The sequence below is a fragment of the Lacerta agilis genome, chromosome 8 (genome assembly GCF_009819535.1).
Source record: "Lacerta agilis isolate rLacAgi1 chromosome 8, rLacAgi1.pri, whole genome shotgun sequence".
Lineage (NCBI taxonomy): Eukaryota > Metazoa > Chordata > Lepidosauria > Squamata > Lacertidae > Lacerta > Lacerta agilis.
The window spans coordinates 58,812,017-58,826,820 of NC_046319.1; the positions used below are offsets into that span (position 1 = coordinate 58,812,017).

The 14,804-nt window shown below is 44.5% G+C and overlaps 1 protein-coding gene across 2 annotated transcripts in view; it reads right to left on the minus strand.

Moving 5' to 3' along the window:
• Nucleotides 1-14,804, minus strand: part of TFAP2E (transcription factor AP-2 epsilon) — a 79,413-nt gene that overhangs the window by 50,173 nt on the left and 14,436 nt on the right. The gene's annotated exons all lie outside the window — the stretch shown is intronic.

Below are 14,804 nucleotides of genomic sequence, written 5' to 3' on the forward strand. Positions count from 1 at the left end.
TTAAGGCTGGAAAAAGGAGAAACCGTGGGAAACCAAAAATGGCATATTCATCTTGCATGATTTTCGTCATATCCCCACAAGTAAGAGATTTGCTTTCTTAAAATGGAAGCAGAAAAACTAGGCAAGAAGGCTGAAATAGCCCTCAGGAGGGGGTCAGTTTTCCCCACCCATTCATTCATTCATTCATTCATTCATTTATTATTAGTGGTGGTGGTATTCAACTTAGTTTTACTCATAGCAGACCCATTGCCATTAAGGAACATGGCTAAGTTAGGCCCGTTAAAGTTCAGTCCCTGAGTCGAATACCACCCTGAATTCTTTCATCACTTTTTACAAAACACCTCAAGGTGACTTGCAAAACATTGGAACACCAAACGACTCATCAAACACGTAAAATCCAAAACACAAAATGAAACATAAAAAAATAACAAATGTGTTTGTCCATGAATAAAAGGACAAATCCTTCTTCACTGACATGTGAATACCACAGCAGGCCTCCTTTTGTCCGAGGATGGGCTAGACAAAACCTCTAAAACAAAGGGAAGGTTCCCTCATGCACATAACCCTATATGATGAAACACTGGCTGAGGTTGGTCATGTGGCTGCGTGGGCTAGCTCCTCTCACAACAGTAATGTGTCCCACAGCCACGCCTCTAGCTACATGGGCACATGGCAGCAACACTTCATTATCCATGTGTTTGAATGATGTAGGTAACAGCTTTCCTTTGCTACTGAAGTATGTGAATAGAACTTCACCTAGGGAGGGACCCATGAAGGAACTCTCCCCACAGATTTCAGTACTCAGAGAGTGCCTTTCCCCACAACATCCAAACCTTTGGATGGCGGGAAAGTGTTTCTGCCATGTGTGTCGGCAGTGAGAGGCATGGCTGTGGTGCTCGTCCATGGTGGTGTGTGCACTTAGCCCATGTGCCTCCCCACCCCCCTTCACCTGGTCTTTGGCCATCGGGGGGGGGGGTGCATATCAAGTGTAACTCCTTAAAGGCACTACTGGTTGGGCCCTGGCAGCCTGGCCAATGTTTGGAGGCTGATGAGTGTTGCAGCACAAAATCTCTGGAGGGCACCAGGTTGGGGAAGACTGTACCAGAAAAGCAAGGTAAGACATGGGAAAATACAAGAGACAGATTCCAAAATCCATAAAATCATAGCTAAAGTTACACAACTAAAGTGACACCACTAACAGGGGGCAGCTCCCTAGGTCTTCCCCAGCCCTCCTTGGAGATGCTGGCAGGGACCGTCTGCAGTGCATGTGAGATATACATCTGACCTTTCCTAAAAGAAAACCCTTTTCTCATGCCAAGGACGAATAAGCTGGATGCCCACCCCCACCCCCTCTGAAGTGATCGGGTCCTGTGCTTTCCTTGCCCTCTCTGTTTCAATTAGTGGGGTTTATTGATGCCTATTTTTTGTTTGTTGCCTTTCTTGTGTTTTCATTGCAATGTGATGCTGCCCAGAGGACCTTGGTGCTGGGCTTCATATAAATAATGAAACACACTATCTTTCCATTTCATTTACCGGTAAGTGAACAGTAAGTAGCACTTTTTACACTGTTAGATACACACTATTTTAATGTTGCTCGGTCCATGTACACACCATACATTTAAAGCACCCACCCACCCCAAATCGTGGTTTACCCCTCCTAGAGCTGCAATTCCCAGCACCCTTAACTAACTACAATTTCCATAACAAAATAAAATAAAAAATTCCTTCCAGTAGGACCTTAGAGACCACGCACACTTCTTCAGATACACTGAAACTGTACAATTTCCATGATTTGGCAGAGGAGTGCTTTGTGTTTTAAAATGTCTGGTGTGCATGCAGACATGGAAATCCACCTCAATTAGATGCTCAAGCATGGCTCCCCCCCCCCCCCCCGGTTTCCTAATGCTGGTCCAAATGGCCAGAAATATGGTGGGCAGAATCCAACAATGCATGAGCAGAACTTCCAGTCGTGCACCTGAACTGTAGCTTCCTCTCCTCTTGGTGCAGTTTGTGTGCACCCCAAAAATATGCTCTGGAGGGTTCCCCAGCCTCCTAGAGCAGAGTTTGAGAGTGTGCAGGTGACTGGAGGGGGGGGGCAAGAAAGGAAGGCGAAGTCTCATTGCATGAGTGGAAATCTCTTCTGCTCATGCAAGAGACACCATGGGATGCATGCAACCCTGTACATGTGATGATTTATGTGCCTGTGCATTCTGTCTTCTGATACACACATTTGATATGCACACCTGTATGAGAGGGCTGCTTTATTCTTATGGTCCTCCCACACTTTTGTGGGGGGGGGGGCAGAGCTGGGATGACTGTGGGAATCTGGCATGCACAGGTACGGATATTGCACATACACCCAACATGCAAGTTGCATTGTTAAATACAATAGGAGATGTTTCACTAGCGGCCTTTGTACATCTTCCAATTGTGTGATGTGAAACAGCTGTTGTTTAATCTGCCTGAAGTAACAGTAGTAAAAAGGATTGTGCAAGTGATTGCAGCCAGGGAGGAGGTGGCCCTGCCTAATCAATTGCTATCAACTGCAAATACACCTAGTCTGGAGCACTGGCCACCCTGACTGATTACCTTAACTGGGAGAGAAGAGTGCTACCCTACTAATTCTGCTCAACCTCTCAGTAGTGCTCAGTGCTGCCACCACTGCCCCAGCAGCTCTCTCTGTGGGTTTGAAGGTGCAAGCACTGTGCCCTTTGCATTTGGAGCATGGAGTCTTCACTATATGCAGGTGGCTCCCACCTCACTCGCTCTCCATTCCACCTGAATCAGGAGAGGATATGTGTGTGTGGACCAGTGCCTAAAAGCAGGGATTGTCCAGATGAGGACCCATAAACTGAGGACACGAAGGTGCTGTCTAGAGGCAATTCCCAGGTCTGGGATTTGGGAAGACAAAATAAAGGCTTACAAGTTCAAAGGTGCAGCTGAGATAGTAAAGTCACACATTGCCTCTTTTTAATGTGCAGCTGAAATGGACAGGTAGCAGGTTTAACTTCAATACAGACAGAATGCAGAGATTAACGAGCTGTGCAATTAAGTCTTTGGAACTTCCTGCCACAGGGCATTGGGATAGCTGCTAGGATGAAGTGCTCTTTTGAAAGGATTAGGGGACTAATAGACAGTAGATTGGCATTTTGTTGACAGTTTACCATCTACGTCCCCACACATAAATGTTTCCATATAAAGAATACTGATGTTTTGCCTGTCAATAACTCTGTTTTAAAGGCCCAGTTAATGTTGAGTTTTGCTTGTAATGTTTGTGCTTCTGTAGTTAAATCCACTAATATAATGTCATTATTAGTTCTCCACCTATTTCAATATTCTGTGTTTGAGCACCTCCACCCACCCAATGTTAATAATTCTGAACATTTGTGGAGCTCTTTCAAGTGTTCAAAGCATGACACATGCTTTGTCCTGTCTCTCCTGTCATCTTTCAAGCCAAGAAAGATTTAAAGACTTTCTTCATCGTGAATATTATTTCATGCACATCCGCACAGACACACAAGCCTGCAACGCCTATTTTCATTGACCTATTCTGCCCCCTTTCTTTCGCTAAAACGTCTAGTTTCATTTATCCAGTGGCTAAGATCTGGTGCCCTATTACGTGCACAAGTGCTCTATAGCATGCCTAGGACTGGATGCCTGACCTGTACACACTTACCTGAGAGTAAGTCTTGTTGAAATCAGGCTATTTACCTCTGGGTAGACATGTATTGCCCACTCCAGGGTTCTGCGGCTAAGTATACATCATACATTTAAAGCAAATGGCTTCCCCCAAAGAATCCTGGGAACTGTAGTTTACCCCTCACTGATCTAAATTCCCAGCAACCTAAGCAAACTGCAGTTCCCAGAATCCTGTGTGAGAATGGTGTATATGCAAAGCCTAGATATGCTAAATTATGGCCCTTAGGCAGGCCTCACCCAGACCCAATTTTTGAAAAGGATATCTGCTAATAAACTGTCGGTGAATAGGGGTATATAAATATTTTTTATATTTTAATTGAAAAAAACAGTCATTTTCACATGTCCCACTTGTGCATATTAATGTGGTTAAGGTGGGACTGAAAGTTAATGTTTTTACAGAAATTACTATGCAATGATTCTTGACAACCCAAATTGCAATTCACTTTGCAAACAGCAGAAAACCAAATTCTTCCTGTGTTTGCAGGATGTAGGACCCAAACCAATGGATTCAAATTACAAGAAAGGAGATTATTCTGATTAAACAGAGGGGGGTAAGAGCTGTTCAACATGGAACAGACGACCTCAGAAAGTGGTGGACTCTCCTTCACTGGAGGGTTTTAAACAAAGGTTGGATGGTCATCTGTCAGCGATTGGTTAGCTGTGATTCCTGCGTTGAAAGGGGTTGGGCTAGATGACCCTTGGGAAGCCTTCCCATTCTACAATTCTGATTCTATGTAGTGCCCCCATTATACAAGGCGCTTTGCAGAATATAATGAGCAAGAAGAGGGAGCAGCCCAGGCTCTGATGTGCAACAGATGAAATAGCATGAACTTTCTCTCCCCCCCTCCCTCCCCCCACTCCCCAGTTTTTGCAAGTTTTATAATCTGGCCGTCCTACAGCATGACTAATTTTTACTGCCCACGTGCAAGTTATTTTTAAAACATAGCACAAATAGACAAATATTGCTTGTGTCCATTTAAAAAAAAAATAGTACCACTTAGGCAAATGTTGGCACCTTCCGCCTTGGAGATACACCCCTGAGTTGCTTCTTTCCAAGAGTCAAGCAACCAGCTGCTCTGAAAAAGCTATTAAACACGAACCTCTTGTGGTTAACCACTGCAGGGCTGCATCCCTTTTAGTCGTCCAGACCATTTTCAATTAATAATTCCCCATGATGGGTTTCTTGGTTATACTGTATTGATGCAGGAAGACAGCATCAAACAAGTTAAGGAGACAAACTTTCTCTCTCTCTCACACACACCTAAATATATATATATTTAAAATATATTTATGTTACATCTCTCAGCCAAAATTTTGGAGGCAACTCACATGACATAAATTTAAAACAATATTAACAATCACAAACTTTTTTGGAAGCTTTTCATCTTCCCACGCATTAAGTCCCATCTCACCCAATTTATTCACTACCATTTACTTGGTGGGGGGGGGGAGCAGGAAGACAAGATACCTTATGCCACACCCAATTTGGGTAGGGCTGTTTTAGGGTGTTTGGCGTCTTTCTTTCTTTTTAAGCAAGGATATAGATCCCTATATGATTCGAGACTTCTTTCAAGCACCCTGTAGAAGAGAGACCAGGGTAAGAAATGATGAAAGGAAGATTGCAACACAGTTGTCTCTCAATACATTCAGGGATTACATCTGCAAAATAATGCTTATTCAAGAAGGAAGGTGGGGCTTGGCTTTGACTGGAGGGTTAGGAAACTAAAAAGCACAGCTCCCAATCGAGGAACAGTTACCTGAGCTGTACAGCCCAAATCAAAGCATGTTTACTCACATGCAAGCCTCATTTTCTTCAGTTGAGTTTACCCCCAAACTAATGCACATAGGGTACTGGAGTCTGATCTTAACCACATTTACAGTAAAATCCTATCCACAGATTAGGGTTGAAGACTCGGAAATATGTGTGTATAGAACAGTAAACTTGCTTGGTTTCACTGGGACTTACGGTAAATTCCAAGTTAATGTGTCTAGACTTGTAGGCTTTGCAATCATAAAATGGGAATGATCCCTCATTTAAGTCAATGGGACAACTTGCTTTAGAGCAGAGCTGCAGGGAATCAGGATCCATATAATCAGTGGGGTTGGTTCCAAGGAGAGTTAATCCTGAGTCTTCCCCCCACCCCCAAATCGGGTATACCAATTGGAAAAGTGAGAGACCTTGAAAGCATTTGAAGCAAAGAAACAAATACTTCTAAGGCTGGGATTCTGTATCCAATGAAAACCTTAATGAGACTTACTCCTGAGTACACATGTTATAGGGGTTACACACTGTATGGGTTGCAGCCAATGCAAGACCTACTCAGAGTAGATCCATTGCAAATAACAGACACGTTTGACTTTGTTCCATTAATTTCGGTGGGCTTACTCTGAGTAAAACTTAGTTAGCTACAACCCATTGAAATGAATGCACCTAAGATATCCATTTATTTCAGTGGGGCTACTCCGAGTAGGACCAATGCTGGAAACAACCCCTAGGCACGCTTAGAGCCCAGTCCTAGTCACGGCTATGAAGAATTCCCACTGCATTCCATGGGGCTTAATCCCAGATAAACGGGGCTAAAATCGCAGACTTCCTTGGGAGTAAACCCCGTGGAACTTCGCTCTGGCTGAGTAAAAGTGGCTGTTGAGGTGGGGAAATGGCCCTGATCCGACAGAGGAACGGTCTCTCTCGAAAGGTCGGGGACTCTCCTTCCTTAGAGGTTTTTTTAAAAAAAGAAGTTGGATGGCCATCTGCCAGGGATTCTTCACCTGTGATTCCTGCATTGTAAGGGGTTGCAATAGATGACCTTTGGGGGTCCCTTCATGGGCATAGCTAGGTTTTAGTTTAGCGGGGCAGGCTTTATGTTTGGGGGGAGGCAGAACCGAGTTATCTGTGATGCAGTTGGTCAGTTAGTTAAGTATTTTTATTTATTTACTTGATTTAGGGGTGCAGTTGCTCCCACCGCACCCCTGGCTACACCCATGAGTCCCTTCCAGCTCTACCATTCTGCGATTCTATTATATCCCCGATCGGGTGTTCAACTTCTCCTCCTCGAGCTTCTCCTGGCAGAGAAGAAAGAGGCCGAAGAGAGACTCAGCCACCGCGCGCTCAAAGACGCAGAGCAGCTTCGCTCCGGATGCAAGGAGAAGCAGCCCGAGGTCGCCCGCTCTGCGCGTCTCGCCGCTACGATTATGAACACTGCTGGTAAATTTCACCGTGTGTTTAAATCCGTTCCACTTCTACCATTTTCTCTGGTTTGTTTGATTCACTTCTAACAGACATCCAACAACCCACAGCAGAGAGAGACAGAGAGATTCAGAGGCTGCCTGCCACCCCCTCGACGTTCCCCATGGCGAATTCTCCACTGAAATCACTTGGGCACTTGTAAGTCGCTGGGCAAGTTGCCCTAGGCGAGATAAAGCGACTGACAAATTTAATAAATATACCAATACTTCAAGAGCAAATGGGCGCAACATCGGGCTGTCAATCTTCTAAGGGGCAACCGAAAGGCTCAGTTTCTCTATGGAAAAAAATGTGTGCGTTTTCTCCTTTTTCTTTCTAGAGACTTTAATAGTTACCTCGGAACTTTTTATGAATTTTCTATTTTGGCGGTCGCATCTCGATTTCTGCCTTTCCTTCCTTGTCTTAAGGGTGTCAGCCACCATTAAAGCCCTACTCCGAGTAGACTCGTTGAGATGAGCAAACTAAAAGACACTCATTTGATTGCAGGGCGTCTCTTACAAACCGGTGACTCTTCACTAAGTTTTCTACTGGGGACTCCGAATACTTCTCTAAAAAGATGTAAATGCTCTATGATACTTTTAACTCTCATCTTTTCAACCATCCGGTGTAAAAAGAAAAGAAGAGAAAACACCCTCCAACTATTTCCCCCGGGGGGGGGGGAAGCAAAAACAACACCCCAAACGCGGCGCAAATTTTCAGCTTAATTCCGTAACATTTTCGAAAGTCGAATCGTTTTGGACTTCCTGAAAAGCAAGCAAACCGATACAATATAGTTTTGAGCTTTTCGCTTCAGACACTCGCGACTCACACGTGTCGAATTCAACAGAATCGCAGCCTCACCGCGCAATTCCTACGCATATCTACTCTAAAGCAAGTCCTGACAAGTGCAACAGGTCTTACTCAGCGTGCCTACGGTTGAAACCTTAAAACTCTCATCCATTAAAATATTTTAATACAAACATTTTATTTTATTTTATTTTATTTTATTTTTTTTAAAAACCCTCACTCATTCAAAACGAATAGCTATGATCCTGGGCACGTTTACTCGGGAGTAAGCTCGGGCAGAAGGGAAGGAAAAGAGACCGTTTTGGAGTGTAACTTTTATTTATAGAAAGCGAGGGGATCTCCCCCCGCCTTTCCCGGTGCGGTGAAGACGTTTAAAAGGCACTGCCTGTCATCTTTGATTATTATTTTTGAAACCCATCTCCCCTTCGGCTACAAATGCTTGGCGAACACCTGGACGTGCCAAGGAAATTGCTTCACAGATTTTGGGGAGGGGGCAGATGCGTTTTTTTTTTTTCTGGGGCATTTTAGGACTTTGAAAAGTGTGGGGGAGGAGAGCCCATAGCAAAAATATGTGCGGGGGGGCGAGGGAGGGGGTCCCATGAGTCGATTCAATCCAATGAGGCCCTCGCCTGCGATCGAGCAGTTTGCCTGCCTGCCTAGAACAACGAAATGTGAAAGATGTCCTATGGGGATAAATTCTCCTCCTCGTTCCTCTTCTCCCTGGCTGACTGTTGTACAAGATGCAGCGCGATCCAGCCAAACGGAGGCAGCAGCATTTGAACCCCATGCTCTGTTTTAGCCTATCAAATCCTTGGGAATAGGGACCTGAGGCAGGCTTTTGCTACAAAGCACGGCGCTGTAAGGCACCCTGTTCCAGAGATGGTAATCAATATAATCTCAGCTTGATGAGGTCTATCACTCATCGCACCCATTTTACAGAAAGGGAGCTGAACCAAGGCCTACCAGGGAAAGCCAGAGCAGAGCAAGGAACCTGAAGGCAGATGTCCCAACTCCAAGCTCGGTTTCAAGCTGGAGCCAAGTCGCCTCAGGAACCTTTCAGGATGAGGATTCTGCCTCAAGCAATGTCATGATAAGAATGTGTTTACCAACTAAATATTCCAGACTACAGCAGTGCTGGCTGGGACTGATGGGAGTTGTAGTGGAAGCCATCTCGAGGGCGCCAGGTTGGGGGAGGCTGGCACAGGCAAAGAGAGCATTTGTCTCTCACCAGCACAACCAACTGGCAGAAGGCAACAGAGGGGAAGAGCTTCTAAATCCACCTCAGAGACGTGGGTTAGAATCCCCACTCAGAGATGAAACTCACCAGGCGGCCTGGGTCTCAGCCTAACCAAGGTTACTGTGAGGATGAAATGGGGAGGGAGAGAACCATGTGCGCCACCTTGAAGTCATGAAAAGAAAGGTGGGATATGAATGTGATGGATAAATACTGCAGGATCTGGGTGGGCTGCACCACTCTGTGCACCCAGGTTGTATCTGAAGTAAGTGGCAAAAACACAGTTTAGGCCAAAGTGTTGTTGTTTTTTATCAGTGACAAACTTATTTGCCTTGGCTTGCTCCAGATCCTGTCACTCAAGAACCTGCCTGACTTATGATGGCCCATAGACCCAGATGGGGAAATTTGTTTCATCCCAAGGACCACACTCCTTTCTGGACAACCTTCTGAGGGCCATGTGTCAGTGATGGAAGGGGCCGCAGGCAGGAGCGGACAGAGCAAGGAATGCCCATTTTAACCTTTCTACAAGAGGCTAGTAGTATCTACATACACACACCCACCCACACACACACACACACAGAGAGAGAGAGAGAGAGAGAGGGGGGGGGGCCTCACCTAACCATGCTCCAACTAGGCAAGCAAGCAGCATTATTGGAGTGCAAGGACACCTTCCACTAGATCAAAACACCCCAGGAAGTTGCAAAGCAGGACTGGTCAGGGGTGTGGCTCATCTGTGTAGTGTCCCTAAAGCCAGAGAAGTCTGTATTTGGCCCCCAAACCTGAGGTTCCCCCTTCTCTGTCACAGGTTCTCCTTATTCAGGCCTGAAACATATTTTCTCTCCAAAGGGGCGGGAAAACAGTTTCTCCCATGGTTGGGAAAAGGGCGTTGGTTTTAGAGCCTGCCTGCCAAAAGCCAAGCTAACTGGAGTTCTCCCAAAGAACCATTTTAAAGCCAAGCTCATTCCATTTCTTGGATTTCAGATCTCTGGTGGACAATACTCTTCTGAGAACAGTTCGTCTGCCTCCCCCTCCCCAAAATATAATTTGCTTCTTGACAACGGATTGCATTTCTCCTTCATTCGGACTGGACTGCATGTCATTCTTTTGGGAGGTGCCTGGCCTCTACTCTTGAATAGCAGAATCGGATTTGGCAGGAAATAGGTTTAATTAGGGCTGCAGCATTGAATCAATTAGATTAACTGATGCAGGGAAAACACTTTCAACCCACTGAAAAAGTACCCTGGTTAATTGAGCTGCAGTTTAATTATTATTTTAAAATACAACTGCTTCTAAAAGCTGTACATGGCCATCGCAGCCTTCACCTTCCCCCAAGAGGAAATACCTTGTGCATTATCCAAAACAGAAGTAGTATGGTTTTAATTTATTCTCCAGACTTACTGTATTGACTAGTGTGCAACTTTAGCAAATTGATTGATTAATCAATCAGCAAATATTGGCTTATTTGGGAAACAGAACTAGTTCCAGTTCCCTGCTATTTAATTGGGGGTAGCAGCCTAGCAGGATGAATTTTGCCATCATTCTGGCTTAGGCTGAAAGTTCAGTTTAGGAGTTTAGAAACTAGGTACATTTGGGAGTAAGACAGACATTGGACTGAAGCACTTGTACATTCTCATGTATAGGACTAGTTCTCCGCATGGCTTGTATACATTTGTATCTCAACAAGATCTGTTAGATCAGCCTAGGGCCTTTTGGGGGGTAGTGGGGAACATTTCACCACTTACCACAGTTTTAGTTGCTTAGTCATCTACCTTTAAACCAGTTGATTAAATGTAAACAATTTTCCCTATCACTAAATACTAAATGTGTGAGAAAGTTAACAAAAACCGCTACACATTGTTGGACAGAAAGTCCATTTCTTTTCTTCCCCTCACCTCCCATTTCCTTGTACTACAGTGATGCCAAAACTATCTTCAAAGGATGCCTCTCAGCCCCACTTATTCAAATGGGTTCTGACCAATCAATCAACTGTAACTTTACCAGTTGATTAACGCCCTGACTTAAATTATTAAATCTTGCGCTATTACTAAAAGTCATGGGTTGCTGCAATTCACATGAAATCCCAACATCAGCTGGGAGTGGGGAATTCGGCTTTTAAAATGTCTCCCTTCTGCTATCTACACATGTACACACAAGAGACTTGTGCTATTTTGTACTTGGACACAGATAAGAATATATCTATGTAGCATAAACCATATTATGAAGGTCATACTTTTCCGCTTTAAAATACACAGACCTGATTCCTCACAGAGAAAGCTATTAAACTACGGTTTACATTATGGACAAACCCAGCACCCTTCCTTAACCATGGTTTGCCTGACCACTCTACCTGAGATACTCGCAATACCACAAAGGCACAAAGCTAGAGGAACTGGAAAATGAACAATCCATGGTTTCTTTGACTGTCTGTGGGACAACTCATGGTTTGTTCAACAAACCATGGCTTAAACAAACCACTGTTTAGTGTTATGTGTGAACCAAACCTATACAGAATAGGAAATGTATAAGACCACTTCTTTCATGTATTTTAAAAGGGAAAGCCGGTCTGGAAACATCTCTGCCCTTCATAATTTATGTCACATGCAGGAATTTTATACTAGTGTCTTCCTATCAAAATGCGATAATAATTTTAAATATTTATAGAGTGTTCTCCCCCCCCCAATCTCCATGTACATTGAACAAACCGTCTCATCTTCTCCCTGTCCTTCTGTCATTGCATCATATGTTGACTTATCCTCATGTTGTCCTCACAACAACCCTATGAGGTAGGTTAGTATGGATGAATGCATCCTCTGAGAATTTCACAGGTGGGTGGGGATTTGTATCCAAATCCAGCCCTCTGTACACCACTCCACACTGGTGTCTGTTGGCTGGTATTATTATTCTAATATTACCAAAGGGCAGTTGCCTGTGATTTGTGGCAGACATACAGTATGAACAAGGGATTTCCAGTTAGCTCTCTTAGCCATGATACTGCACCATCAACTGTGCCATCAATTTAGATTCTAGAACATTTCCCCCAACCTGGTATTTCCAACTGTTTTTGACTTCAGCTCCCAGCTGCCTGGGGCTGATGAGAGTTACAGTCCAACACATCTGGAAAGCACCAACCTAGCAAACCCTGACCTAGGAAGTTTAGAGTGACACCTCCCAGAAGCAAGACTTTTTTGGGGGGGGGGTTGGCTTCTTGACTGTTTGGATCCTTTCAGAGCGTTCAAAAGATGGCAATGACTTTCTCCCTTTGGCTGTTAAGTCAGCTTTGACACCATGTCTCCTTTTGTGATTTGCAACACCACTGTAGTCTGCCGGTTTAATTTTAAGCTATTTGTTTTACTGCAAAGCTGAGCATTGCTGGCCTTCTTAGCAGCCTGAATTCATAGGATCATAGAGTTGTGGGGTCAAATGATAAATAAAAAAGGATCAGTTATTAAAAGAAGTAATACACAAAAACACATGCACTGTTTGGAAGACGTTTGTGAAATAACATTACAACTGATCACTAATAAAGACAAATAGCTGGGTGAGTATGGAGACAGATTCTGCCTCCTGAAGACTCTATTCTGATCTTACAGGTGTTCTTTCTCACACCCACTCACTTTTACTGAAGAGCTGGGCAGGGTTTTTATCGACTCCAGGTCTGCTTTGATGAGATTTCAATTGAAGCATTAACCGATCACTACTGTTGCTCCCACCACCCCACTCAAACCACACCATTCCAGGAGGTTGAGCACCTTAAGAAACAGCATAGATCACTATGCTTACTAATCATGCTTTCCTAGAACATAAAACGTTCCAGACTATATGACACACAATGCCGTGTTCTGCCCCTGCCATGTGCTAGGAGTTTATAGGTAGGGAACAGCAGGTCCTTCCTTATCTCAGGCCTTCAGAGAAGCACCAGAGCACATTAAACAATGGCTTGATTTAATAATGAGCTTTCTAGTCAAGAGAAGCAAGCATTCAAATTCCCCTCACCACCCCAGGGAAAAAAACAAACAAACAAACACTGAAATTTACTGATGAAAATGTTGAGCCTATCACTCTCTTTCCCCTTTCATTTTTGTTGTTTGTGCAGCCTGACTTCAGACATGTTTACTCAAAAGGTCCCACTATTGTACAGCAGGCTTCATCCCAAGGCCGATGACACTATGACTGAAATAAATACAAAAGGTTCCATCCTGGGCTCTGTACACACCATAAATTTAAAACACATCCCACACTCCAAGAATCCTGGAAACTGTAGTTTGTTAAGGGTAGACTATAATTCCCAGGATTCTGGAGGTAGGTGTATGCTTTTAATGTGCTTTAAACACATGGTGTGGACCTTAGCCCTGTCTCATTAAGTCACCAAATTTTATCCTCTTGGTATTTGGTTTTCACTAGTGCATTACTGAATCTAAGGTGGGTTGCAACAGCAGCATTAAACACCATACAAATGTGTGGTAGGATAAATATAAATAAATAAATTTAGGAAGTGGGTCCCCAAATGCATGTTTGGGCTAATGGGGGTCCCATGGTCTGAAAAACATTGAGGACTATTGCATGAGATATTAAGTGGCATCTGTTCCGACGATCATTTTGACAGTGTACAGGGTGTGCTGTACAAAATGCACTAGCTTTACTTACACACACACACATACACACACAATACTGCCCACTGGCCTTACAATTCCTTTCCTCACTTCTCCAAAACCATTTCAGGTCTACAGCTATTTCTACAATTTGGAGATGAGGAAGCCTTTGCATAAATAAACAAAATCAATAATTTGCTCAGGGAATAATATATTTAATATATCTGAGAGAAGCATTCAGGAAGAGCCAAGGAAACAGTCACAGACTAGACTGGAAAGCTCTGCTTCCTTTCTACTCCAAAATCCAAATGTATTTGCCTCAGTAACTGTGGTGCGTTTAGCTCTGGTGGTGGTGGTGGTGGTGGGTACACTCAAACAGAGGCCAACCAAAAATGCCTGGGGGGGGGGTAAAGAAACAGAGAGACCCAAGCCTTAAAAGTCACCAGCATCACCACAAAGCCCTTATCTCCCACACAGCAGCAGAGATAAGGGTAAATCAATAGCTCTCAGGGTATGTTCTCTTCTGGAGTGCCCCCAAATCTGAAAGCTGGCATTCCCATTGGGAGTGCCTAAACTGGCATCGATATGGCACAGTTGGAAACATGGGCAGAGGGAAGAGAAAGGGGGGAGATTTTATACACTTTCTCTCACACCCCTGTTCTCTCCCCCATGACAAGTCCACACGTTAGTGTTATTTTATATACATCTAGATGCATTAGAGAATGTATTGGGCCACAGGTCAAGGCTCCTTCAACTAATTACTTATGTTTGGGGGGGAAGTGGGGGTCCCCCAGGGCCAGGCTGCCCATGAGGCAAGGTGAGGCAACTGCCTCAGGTGGCACGGTCCACCAGAGCAGCAGATCCCAATGCCAATCTTTCTTTCTTCCCCACCCACAACCTTTGCTCCTGATGTCAATCTTCCTTGACCCCTTTCTTCCTTGGGCACCATTGTGTAGTTTGCCTCAGGTGCCAAACGGTATTGAGCTGTGGCGCTGTGGTCTAAACCACAGAGCCTAGGGCTTGCCGATTGGAAGGTCGGCGGTTCGAATCACCGTGACGGGGTGTGCTCCCGTTGCTTGGTCCCTGCTCCTGCCAACCTAGCAGTTTGAAAGCACGTCAAAGTGCAAGTAGATAAATAGGTACCGCTCCAGCGGGAAGTAAAAACGGCGTTTCCGTGCGCTGCTCTGGTTCACCAGAAGCGGCTTAGTCATGCTGGCCACATGACACGGAAGCTGTATGCCAGCTCCCTCGG